Source organism: Triticum dicoccoides, chromosome 1B (assembly GCF_002162155.2).
Source record: "Triticum dicoccoides isolate Atlit2015 ecotype Zavitan chromosome 1B, WEW_v2.0, whole genome shotgun sequence".
Lineage (NCBI taxonomy): Eukaryota > Viridiplantae > Streptophyta > Magnoliopsida > Poales > Poaceae > Triticum > Triticum dicoccoides.
Window position 1 is genome coordinate 257,521,874 of NC_041381.1, and position 10,206 is coordinate 257,532,079.

At 42.1% G+C, this 10,206-nt stretch overlaps 2 long non-coding RNA genes across 6 annotated transcripts; both read right to left on the reverse strand.

Annotated features, from left to right (window-relative positions):
• Positions 1–601: 601 nt before the first annotated feature.
• Positions 602–2,130, reverse strand: LOC119330648. Of its 2 annotated transcripts, XR_005160191.1 has the most exons (3): positions 1,342–2,130; positions 1,147–1,245; positions 602–979 (listed from the first exon to the last, which is right to left on the reverse strand). It is a non-coding gene; the product is annotated as an uncharacterized LOC119330648 (long non-coding RNA). The 2 variants fall into 2 exon arrangements; XR_005160189.1 differs by having other exon boundaries at positions 1,147–2,130.
• A 1,822-nt stretch (positions 2,131–3,952) lies between these two features.
• LOC119330658 lies at positions 3,953–9,299 on the reverse strand. 4 transcript variants are annotated; one of them, XR_005160203.1, is made up of 6 exons: positions 8,678–9,299; positions 8,496–8,578; positions 8,019–8,413; positions 7,855–7,928; positions 6,632–6,724; positions 3,953–4,226 (listed from the first exon to the last, which is right to left on the reverse strand). It is a non-coding gene; the product is annotated as an uncharacterized LOC119330658 (long non-coding RNA). The 4 variants fall into 4 exon arrangements; XR_005160206.1 differs by having other exon boundaries at positions 6,632–7,126; XR_005160196.1 differs by having other exon boundaries at positions 6,632–7,928; positions 8,678–9,120; positions 9,247–9,296.
• Between the last annotated feature and the right edge of the window lie 907 nt (positions 9,300–10,206).

The window sequence follows — 10,206 nt, forward strand, 5'->3', positions numbered from 1 at the left end:
ACCTATATTAACAATTGACTATTGCAGATTCACTTTACAATACCAAACAATATGAGCAGTGTCACAATCAGTCCAGTAGATACTATATAACTTCACTGATTTCAGAATATTTCCCTAAGATAAAATATTTTGACTTTCATTTGCCTATATTAACATATCTAAATCTGTGGCCGACAGAGAATATAGTTTTCATCAGAATCTACAACGGCGATATATTTTCAGAAATATATACACTGTACTTGCAAACCTATATTAACAAGTTGACTATTACAAATTCACTTTATGCTTGCAAAGAGCCTTCCAAATAATCTTTATCAGTTTGTCTAGCTCTATCAAGGCACAATCCAAATCCCCTCTCAAGATTTGTATAAATGATCCATTAGCTAGCAAACAACTTGTATATTGCTGGGCATACTTTTAGAATCAATTTTTTTAGTAAAACACCTGCCTATCAAAAGCCTTGGGTCTTCCTCAGTTTTATAGTCTACAGTTCGTTAACTGAAAGTGAAGATAGATGTTGGGTCGGGACCAGCTGAATCTTGGATCAGAAAGCAAGTGGAATGAAACATCAATCTATCCTAAGCCGTTTGAGGTGATGGAGTTCGGAGGCGCTGCTCGCTGAAGGTTGATAATATTACTGGACATTCAGTTGTCTGAAGCAAAGAATTTTTTTCAACCCTTTCTCAAAAGGAAAAATCAATGTGACCACATGAACAAGAGATAGAAGATGAGAGTTACAATCAAGATGTAGGCCGTGTCAGTCAGGCTTGTTCTGCGCATTGGTAGATGGCAGCGCCAAAGCTGGGGCGGGGGAGTCTGCGCCTCCACTACAGAATGTGATATGCACTGGACGTCACCAAACGATCTCCGGGGACGATGGAGCGATGGTGGCTTGGCCAATTAAAGATCCCCTGTTTCCGGTATCCGGCCACCCTTGTTCTTTTACCAGTGTTGCTGGTAGGCCACCGATGACAACTGACTGTTGTAAGAGGAGCAGACACAATCCTCAGCCTCCAACACAAAGTCAATCCATCACAAATGCTACCAAAATAAGCCACATGCTTTTTTCTGACACTACAATGCAGAAACTACTAAAACCAAATTCATGTTGCTATCTGGATGCACAACCAGGAAATGGGGAATTACCTCTTGGTACAACCAGGAGCTTCAGGATTTACTTTGCCTGTTAATTCCACCGACTATATTGATGTAGCTCCTTTACTTGCCGAGTCTATTCCTCTGCTGCTGCACGAGCATAAACAACAGTAAGCGATTTAGCCAATGTGAAGTCATTGTTTTACTTGCACCTATCTTAAATCGAAAGTGCAGAAAAAACTCAACTATGCACATCAGCAGAAATCATCATCAACAAAGCCATAATGTAGTGCCATGGGAAGCAACACCAAATAAAGCATCATCAGTTCATATATGTAAGAAAAAGTATGCTAGCAAGCAACACTACTGCTCCCAAAACTGTAACCGTCGAGTGCCGCCAGATACGTAAACAACAACCATTGTTTCATCGCTTTGCTCGCACATCGGACATACATGCCTTTGCCCAAACACCAGGAAAAGGTGTGGGCACTGTCATCCTTGAATCTAAGGACAACCAAAAATATCAGATCAATCTCCATGCCCAACATAATCAGGAAAATCAGGTGAGTATTTCCTCTGTCGATCTGCTCGCTCTGCTCAACCACGGGAGCCAGCAGAGCCAGAATAGGGGAGCTTGTGTGCGCAAAAGTCAACTCCATAGCAGGTCATGAGCCGGCGAGCAGTGCCCCGAGGAAGTGGAGATGGAGGTACCAGGGAGAGGCGGCGGTATCCTTGCGCACAGCAGCACGGGGCGGTGGCGGAGATCCTGCGAAAGGCATGGAGGTGACGAGGTGACTCCCCGGCGGGTTCGCGCACAATTAGGGTGTCCACCGGCGGGCGGCGTGCTGCAAGGAGCCGGCAGGCGAGGCTTCGTCAAGGATATTGACCGGTGTCGAGGGACTACGATGGTGACTGGGGATGGGAGAGGGTGGCAAGGGTTGCCGGGATCGGAAGGATGGAGTGCGGCTGCCGACGGAACCCTAGAGTCGGGGCGTCTCGCGTTCTCGTAGGGGAGACCGGGAAAGAGAGGCCTGTAGAATCATTTTTTTTTTCACATTACAGATGAGAGTGCGGGTTGAATTATTAAAAACACAAGGATTTACTTGCAAAAAGGGCACGACGGTGAACCTAAGGAGTCAATCCGTGCTTTATTATTACTAGTACAAATCCCCGTGCGTTGCACCGGGCAAAAAATTAAATATAACATGCTCTATGTGCCATTATGCGACACTTTTTTAATCTGATCAAACCTTAAAAATAAGGTTACACTGAGTATTCCTTTTCGGACCATGAAATTTTTATGTACCTTAACAATGTTTATCATGACCTATTTCAGCTCCTCATTTTCATTTCATCCTATGAAACAGTAGTTGTGTATGGAATATTCTTTCAATAAACATGATCATTTTTGTATTTTGAGAAGGTGTTTTTTCAGATTTTCAGGAATATTTTTGAAGATGGAATTATTTTTATGGTGACGGTCATTTTTCGGAATATTATAGTTCATGTCTTTTTTATTTTGCACTGTTTTTTGGGGTTTGGTCTATTAAGAGTGGAGGGTGTTTATTGCTAGCAGCTAGCTCAGAGTCGTCGCTGCTTCTTGCTGCGTCCTACTATGCTAGTCACCGCTTATTTGGTCTTGTCTCAAATACCTATGTATGTAGCCAACAATCAGAAAGAGAGAGAGAAAAACGTGTCTCGTACCTCTCCCTACTCAGATTCCAAATAATCTCCATTCTCCAACCGAGTTGCATTGTTGAAGGCGACGACGGCAAGCGATTGCATTCCCCATGCACCACCTGCGATGGCGTTCCAGGCGCTCACCTTCTCGCCCTTCCCCCTCCATCTCGCCGTCACGCGGCGCCGGGTCCACGTGCTCGTCGTGGCTGTGGCCGCGGACCAGACCCCTCCGCCCCCACAGGCCTCCCCTCCGAGCCGGCGAACAGCCTGAGCCGGCTCCTCCAGGAGCTCGGGCAGCGGAAGAAGGTTGCGGGTTTTTGTCCACCATTCATAAACAATTATAAAAAATAAAAATAAATCACACGTGAAGAAAATAGATGAAGATGCTCTACATGACTTCTTCTATTAGGTAGTAGCAAAATAAGAAAGCAGTATCCCGCAAATAAATAATTGAAAATAAAACAAGAAAACAGTATATACAATGTGTACTGAAACAACACGTTTGTTCTGAAGAGAGAAGTTACTGGACGAGCCGAGGAAGGACGACGACCGGACCTAGGCCCCCATCAGTGACGGCTCCCACTGCTGGTGGTGGCGCGGCGGTACCCTCCACAGCTGGGCGGCCCGGCGCGGCGGCTCCCGCAGCAGCTTGGCGGCTCGGCCGGGCGGCTCTTGCTGCTGACGGCGCGGCGGACCGGTGGCTCCCGCTGCAACTCGGAGCTGCCGATGGCACCCTCGTTGCTCCAGCTGGTAAAACCCAACTTCCTCCAGTGATTGATGGTTGTGTGAGCTTGTTGCCACGCCCGTAATAGCCATGGCTGGACGAACATACTGATACTAATTACCGTAGCAGCTGGTCATGCTTCATTCTGGGTACATTGACTTAAATTATATTATACACTGAAAAATGTTTAGATGCCGATGAGCATTTTCTAACTATAACCAGAGATGATTTTGAGTTCCATCTTTTCCTGGATCTCCTCTAAGTCATATGGTGGAGGATCTAAATATATGTTGTGTATCCTGGCATATGCACTTCGGTGGAATTTGACAACATATAACGAATTGATAGATAAAAAAAAATAAGCAGGCAACATATGTCCACTTAGTACATGGAAGAGACAGAATATCACACAAAAATCTACCTGTAAAAAATATATCCCACAAAAATCATGAAGTGATGTCACAAAAAGGTTGTTCGGTTCAAATGACATGACAAATTAATCTGAGTTTACATCAAGCAAAATAATAATTCTTCCGAGTCAATGTCTTAGAAATCGACAAAATTCAACACCTCTTAGAATTTAAAATAGCAACTCAATGCACTAAATATAGAGCTTGTTCCTCTTTGGAGTCCACAATTGTCAACGTACTTCCTTGGTGATGGCGGCCCTTCCTTTGTGCCGCTCACAATTGTCGGGGCACCATTCCTAAGTCTTGAGATTCCTCCACTGAAATGTTTGAACGTTAATTATTTGTAAGGAAGTTAAATTACAATCTATGTGACATTCATAGTAGCCTCCTAGCTATGTCAACAAAAGGAATAAGTGAATACAAACAGCATAAGGATAAGCTATGCATGGATGCTATAAATTACATGGATGATCAAATGGTGAAAGCAATTGTAGAGAAGCAATATAGGAACATGTGTCCATCTTCTCCTAGGATTTTAGATAAACTTTTGTGATGTCATTCCCTTGGCCACTAAGTGATATAAGTATCGTCCCTCACACCCCACATGCTGGCCGTCGACAAATGAATCATTCCCAAACACATTATTGTTATCTAGATGTACATGATAAGCACATTGCCTTTCGGTAAGATCTGAGGCGATGACAAAAACAGATCATTTTATTGCTCTTTCAGCTTGATTGTATAAAAACGTGGAAAATAGTAATGACTTTTTCATTGGCGTTTTGCAGCAATAAAATGGTAGTGGTAGTGTAGAACAGAGACATACAGAGTATATCATGTTTTATTTTCTAAACTTGAAAGGATAATTTATAATGAAGAATAGAAATTCATACAAATGCCTCAATTTTTCAGAACTTCCTCAGAATGAGAGCAGAAGGACGCTTTATTTTTCTTGCATTTTCCGTAGAAAAATTCTTAAATATAGAGCTAAAGCTAGAATTTTGACTTCTAAAATCTGAAGATGACACAAGTGACTGAGTACACATGACACACTGAACGATTAGACCATCCATCATGTACTCGACGCATCGCGAGAGAACGAAAAAGAACACTTGCAACGCATCACATCTATGTCATGATGGATGAGAGATGCGTTTATGAAAAATATAAGTATTTCTGATAATGTACTGTCACAGGGTATGTAGCATGCCATATTTTCTGGGCTGTTTGTCGATTCACAGCCTGCACACATATATGCAGATTGATTTATGTAACAAAAAATTTAGACAGAGAAATGCCATACAAACAGTAACAAAATCACATTAGAAATAAACAGAGTATATGATTTCAGAAGAAAAAATTGTTTGCAATAGCTTTTTCAAATTAAATTAGCAAAAAAAGATACAGTAATCAGTCGATTGTACGTGTGTTAACTGAATGCCATCTTGCAATAGTGACTTCCTGTAACTCTCACTTGCAAAACTCTACATGTTGTAACCATACAACACTATAGTTATGTATTGATTTTAGCAAATAAAGCTATTCTATTACATCGGATGAATCTCCATAATAAAATTTGCCATAACCAGATTCTCCATGAATAATTCAGTTCACTTGTCAAGAGAAAGTAAAAAAACTAAATATGTATAGTATGATTGGAAGATAATAAGAAAAGGGAGCATTAAATATCCCAGGACCAAACTTGCAAGATTTTCAGCTTGAAAGTAAACATACCACTTTTAATACCAACTAAAGTACTCCTTATTCCCTATTCAGTTTAGGTTAGCTATCAGACCAACCCAAACTGGTGAAGATACAGCAAACCAGAACATAGCCTCTTAAATTAGTTGTTATAAGGTTGTGATTCCATGATGTTATATAGTGTGTGATATAAAAGGCTTCTTCATCATTGTCTGAACCCTTGGAAGCCTAATCGTGGCACTGAAAAATTGTTTAGAACTAACAATAACTGTTACCAAAGGAAAAACGACCTAGAAGTCCACAAAATTCCTGCTTATTGGTTTACTCTGAATGAGAGAAGCAGCAGCAGACTGAGGTTCAGAGAGGAAGCGGAGCAGCAACAGTTTGGGTTCAGAGAAGATTAGGAACAACAATTCGTTGGAGAAGGAGAGGTACAGCAGTCGAGGGCAGCATCAGAAACCAAAAGCAGCAGGTTAGGGGCGGCAGCAGAGGATCAGAAGCAGAGATGTATTCGAGGGAGAAGAAGAGCAGCAGCCAGCGGGCGAGGAGATTCGGTGAAGAACTTGGGGGACACACGACAGCAGAGGTCTTGGAGATGAGCTGCGGTGGCCTTCGCCAAGAACCAGAGACCAGCGCCCCTTCGTCTGGTGGTTTTGGCTTTTCTTCCTGACCACCCTCACCGATGTTGGCAGTGTTCAGTGTTCACCTAATCCTAATGTGTCCAAATGTGTTCAATCACAATGCGATGAATTGAGCCACTGCACAACATGCCTGTGAGGGGCGGACGTGTTGAGGAACTTGGTCATGAGAGTCAGTTCATGACATATGACATCAATAAGGGTTAGCCAGTTCAAGGAACTGGGTCGCGGGAAATATGGGGATGCTACACAAACTTGAAGTACTATAGAATGCAAATATTTACCATTTCAGAGTGCACATATGTGTTGCAGATGTTTTAAGAAGCATGAATTTCACATCTGAATAATGTAGATACAGATTAGTAACATGATCAAGAAGGTACCTCACTGCAGCAAAGATGGTCAACATCTCTTTCATCAGTCGAGTCGTTGCTTGCTAGATTTGTTCTGAAGAAGCCAAACTTGCTAGATTTGTTCTTAAGAAGCCAAACGATAACAAATAAAATACTTGCAACTAAATTAGAGATTTAAAAGGACAGGAGAATGAACATAAAAAGTAGTATAGTTCAGAAACAATTAAGTGTGTACATCCTGTATTAAGTTTGATCCTATGATGATCCTTATCACATTGTACACTGCACGAGGGAATCGGTGGTTTATACAAACCACTTAATTGTTCAGAGCAGTAGGTATTCTAACCACATCTCTAATATGTTAGAACCCACAACTAAATCTAGGGTGCTGCTCATAAGGATAATTTCTGTAGTTGCACAGAGAGTGAAGGAGGTCCTTTGATTGTAGTATGTGTGAATCTTTCTTTGCTGAGATCATGTGTATCCAAATAATTTCCAACTCCCAAACATTTGCTCGGTGACGGACTAAACAAAAAAATGTTTGCAGTTATAAGACATAAATGTTTGTCACATTATTCACATAAAAAGCTACTTTGCAAGCCTATCTTGTTCATATTCAGAGAGCAGATAAATGAAACATTGGAGTTGACGGATATCTAGAAACATACTCCCTCTAACAAATATAGGACCTGTTAGATCACTACTTTAGTTATCTATATAAAAGGTCTTATATTTGTTTACAGAGGGAGTACATGATAAGCAAGAACATAATACATCATCCAAGAAACTGAATACTTGAGCACTCCCAACTGATGTTTCCTTTCAGGATGTGTGTGCTATTCTGGTCCCAACTTGCATTGTTGTTTTTTTGTGTTGAAATATGAAAGCTCTACCGAAAGCACGACAGGCCAAGCAGATGGCGGTAATAGTATTACCCATTTAAAAATATCTTCCTATAACTGAAATATTTATCTTAGACCTATCCAGCAAACTATGTGTCATGTGTCTTTCATAAAAAATTACCAAAGAAACATTGCAGATCAAGTAAGATAATGTACATTATCTCACATAAAGGAAAGCATCCATCCTTTCATTTGGTCGGGCACCTTTATTTCAGGAAGTATAACCAGGAAATTGATCGTAGTTGTCAGATGCTCATAATTCAATTCATTTTTAATCTGCAAGGCTGTATAAAAGGCTTTTTTTGCGGGGTTGTATAAAAGGCTCTTGATTAGGCTAGTAGCAGAACTTACTAATGTGTGTGCCCGTCGATCGGCTTGTATGCATCAGTAGATGTCCATACATGCAGGACTATGACTTTGCATATCTATGTGGCATCACAGAATGAATTCATTATCCATCATGCTAGACATTTTGTCAAGCCAATGTAATTAATTAAGACGTGCTAGGAGCAAACCTGGAGCTTGAGTCCATCAGCAGGGCGGCCTTGTTTAAGATTCAGGTCAGTAAATCCCCAAGCTCGTTTTTATAACCTTCTGCCTCCTCCTTCGTTGTTGAATCAACCGATCAATGGACTTGGTCTGCTGTCTAGTCTGTCGATCCATGCTCCCAGTGGCTGTCACTTCCTCAAATAATCAGGCTTCCACAACATCCTGCACCATGGCATGCGCCTCCGCCCTCACATCCATCTTACCCTCTTGTTCCCGGTCAACATATTCAGGCAGTAAAGCATCAACCATGACCTCCTCCCCGGCCTCGCTCGTGTCGCTGTCATCAACAATCTCGACGGCGCGCTCCACCGGCACCTTCGACGTGCCCCCCTTCTTCTCCTCCTCGGTCCAGCATGAAGGCCTGCATCGACGAAGCTCCTGATCAAGGTTTTCTCTCTGATAAATCAAGCAGTCCTAATCTCTCTGAAAAATCCTCAATTTACATGTTCTCCTTCCTTCCCAGCCATGGCCAAGACTATACTCCTCCTCCTTTCATTGAAGGGACTTTCTCAGCCATGTCATTTATCTACAATCAGAAAAATCAAGGTAAATAATACAGATTTATTTTCTTCAACAGATAGTATAACATGGAACAATCAGATGGACAGAAAGATGCAGTACTCACAGCAAAGATAAAGCTCATGAACATTGGCTTGGACAAACACACAAACACCTTGTGTGCAAAAATTAACAGAGAACATCCACAAGCTATGACCAGCTAAATATATCCCTGTTGGTGAGAAGCATCAGTTGAGGTGGAGGGCAGTGCAGAGGGGAGGGTGAGGTCGCCGGTGAGTGCAACAACGACCGGCTGGCGGTGGGCCTTGTCCTGGATGCGCTGGAGGGGCGTCTCCCTCGAGCACAGGACGAGGAGGCAGGGGACGAGCTATAGGAACTCCATGGTGGAGGTCTTGGCGGGTTCGACGGCGCCGGATCGGGTAGAGGAGGTGGAGGGAGCGCGGATCCGGGAGGTAGGCGCCGGATCTGGCTGGTGGAGGTCCCGTGGCGGCGTTCGAATCTCCGAGGAGAGCTCGAGGACTGGACATCCATGGCGCTGGCGCTGAGCTCCTGGAGAGGAGAGACAAGAAGATTAGAGAGAGAGAAGGCATGGAAGCGGCGGCATGACCTGGGTGGTCGGCGGCGGCGGCGCCGGTCGCCGGACGACGCGCGAGGGAAGCCAGGGAGGAGGCGCACGGGAGGAGGAGCTCGGGGTCGGGCGCTGGTGGTGACGGCGGCACTCGGGCCTGGGCGGGCCAGATCTGGGCTAGAAACGTTTTTCTCTCACTTTAAAAAGACCGCGGGTTGAATATCGAAAACCATAGGGACTTTTCTGCAAAATTAGCGACGACGTACGACAGAAACCCTGCGTGCTTTATTATTATTATTATTATTATTATTATTATATTATTATTATTATTATTATATTATTATTATTATTATTATTATTATTACTAGCAAAAGGGCCCGTGCGTTGCAACGGGAGAAAAAAATTCATAATTTCAAATGGTCATGATCACATTTCGTTGCATCACCGAGATACAATATCTCTCTCAATTTCTCGAAATCATGAACATTTTGAAATTATGAACAATTTGTTAAACTCATGCACATATTTGAAATCGCAAACAACATACTATTACAAATTTCTGAACATTTTCTACAATCAAGAACATTTTTTCAATTTATGAATATTTTTTGCTATTTACAAACATTTTTTAGAAATTGTGAACATTTTTAAGCAATTTTCCTGAACTGGCAAACATTCTATAATCGATGAAAATATTTATAAATTGGGTGGAATAGTTATTGAATTTGACGAACTTTTTTTGATTTAGCGAACATTTTTGGAAATGCCCGTGCCTTGCAACGGAAAAAAAACTATCAAGTTATACATGTGTGGTAGATATAAAAAAGTATGAATCAAATTCACAAAGTATATACAAATCATGTCATGATGTGATAAGACACTTTTAAAATGTAATTTCAAAAAAGAACAATATGATGCTCATCAAGACTTGATTTTTTAAGGCGTCACAACAAAATATTTTGTGGCTGAGCAAACTGCATTGACGGACCCTGCCTGAGCTATACTGATAAATAAAGTGTCTCGTCTGGACTTAGCGTAGCGGTCTTTACCATAACCACTATTGTGAT